A 2,099-nucleotide genomic window follows, 5' to 3' on the forward strand; every position below is an offset into this window, starting at 1 on the left:
CTAGTTCCCCCACTAAAAGACATTTAAAACCTTCTTATCAGCTAGTAAAACTTATCATTGTTTTGATGTTTTTGGAATTGTAAAGATCCAATTTAACGTGGTTATTTATAAGAATAGTATACAATCAATGTCGATTAGAAAATAATCTCAATAAGGATGAAACACCTTACATTGATCAAAAGGAGTAATTCTTCTGCATGATTATTCCCGGGGCAACACCGCTATGAGGCATGGGAAGCAACGTAAGACCATAAGTCAGATTGGGAGGTGTAGTGATATGAAACAGGGGTCGTAAAATGTTTACAATAAATGATTTTTTTTCTCATAAAATGATTTCATTATTATTTACATGTGAAGTTGTAGGCTAATTTCACAACCCCTGTTTCATATCACCCCGACCCCCAAGTTGAGAAACACTGTATTACAGGGTAGGACATGTACTATGGCATAACATTTTGTTTCACACGATAACAGAGGGAAGAGTTGAAGAAAACAATGCAAGAGGCAGACCAAGATTAGGATATATTGATCAAACCAGACAGAATGTTGGGTGAAAAACGTACATGGAAACAAAGTTTTGCACAAGATAGAACTGCCTGGAGGAGGAAAACTGCTGCAAACCAATCCGAGGATTGATTACTACAAGAAGTAGGAGAATAAACATAAAATTTTATTAAACTATGAAAAAAAAATGTTATGTTTGACAATTTGAAAGAATTTGTAAACTTTAAAAATATAAAACGTACTGCTGTGAATATATATTATGTATTAAATATTTAAAAATAAATAAATAAATAAAAAAATAGACATAAAAAAATATCCTCCCCGGCGGGGAATCGAACCCCGGTCTCCCGCGTGACAGGCGGGGATACTGACCACTATACTACCGAGGAATCATGGATGTCAAATGAGTTTTAAACCTTAATCAATATACTTCTAAGTTAATATAGTTTTTATTTTATTGTATCTCGAATATGTTAAAACATGTAGAAATTTCTTCCTACCAGACAGCATCCTCTATTATTTGTGTATTAGAACGAGCAATCGGTTTTACGTTCAACCCATTCCAGTTAAAATAAAAGAATGGGTTAGTAAAAGTGAAATTTTTAATAAAAAAATGTTATTTAATCGTCCATTTAGAAAGAAACATTTCAAAACAGCCAAATGTTGAAAAAAAACGACTGCCTTCTAAGAAAAAAGATTTTAAAAAAATAAAAAATACAAATAAACAATAAAATCGACTTACAACATTTAAATTAGTTGCTGAAAATGTCCTCCAACACATGTAGAAAAAAGTTTAAAAAAAATTAAAGAAAAATAAAAAATCAAATAAAAAACAAATCTAAAACCATTTCATTAAACATATTTAAATCTAATGAAAAATAGTTTCATCTAAACTTGTTTGAAGTATTTTATTTCATAACTTGGTATTGCTAAAACCTGATTTCTACAATTAAGTTTTTTTTAATTTCATTCAGATAGCAATAAGCATTAAATAAGTGATTGAATACTGTGTTTATATCATCTAGCAATGGACTTATAAATTTTCAAATGAAGAATAAACAGACATCATTTTTATTTGAGTTTTTCAATGGAAACGCATAAGATGCACAATGAGAATATCATCAAAGATTTTCATGTCACCGGTTTATTCATTGTTTGTAAGTCGTTATTATTGTTTGTGTTTGTATTTCTTATTTTAAAAAAAAAATAATAATTATTTGTTTTGTAATATTAAAAATTTTGTTTCGTTTAATACCTAGTTAAAATTTGTCACATTTTATTAGATTTTGTTTTTATAACATCTAAATTTTTTTTTTGTTTAACCTCCAGGATCACTGTTAGGTATTGCTTCAGAGGATGAGATGAATATTCATCATAGCGTGAGTGAAAATGCCATGCCTGAACGAGATTCAAACCCGGGACCACTGTATGAAAGGATAAGACGCTACCACTCGCGCCACGTAGGCCGGCTTTTACTTTATATTTAGTTTCTGTAAACTTTACTCATACCATTTTACTTAGAATCAAATTTTAAACAGAACTGGTTTAAGCCAAACATAAATTAGTGTGTTTTTCGATCACAATCTTTTATCTTT

At 29.7% G+C, this 2,099-nt stretch overlaps 1 non-coding gene across 1 annotated transcript; it reads right to left on the minus strand.

Moving 5' to 3' along the window:
• Window positions 1-821: 821 nt before the first annotated feature.
• TRNAD-GUC (transfer RNA aspartic acid (anticodon GUC)) lies at window positions 822-893 on the minus strand. The gene has a single exon. It is a non-coding gene; the product is annotated as a tRNA-Asp (tRNA).
• Between the last annotated feature and the right edge of the window lie 1,206 nt (window positions 894-2,099).

The sequence above is a fragment of the Lycorma delicatula genome, chromosome 7 (genome assembly GCF_047948215.1).
Source record: "Lycorma delicatula isolate Av1 chromosome 7, ASM4794821v1, whole genome shotgun sequence".
In the NCBI taxonomy this organism is placed as follows: Eukaryota; Metazoa; Arthropoda; class Insecta; order Hemiptera; family Fulgoridae; genus Lycorma; species Lycorma delicatula.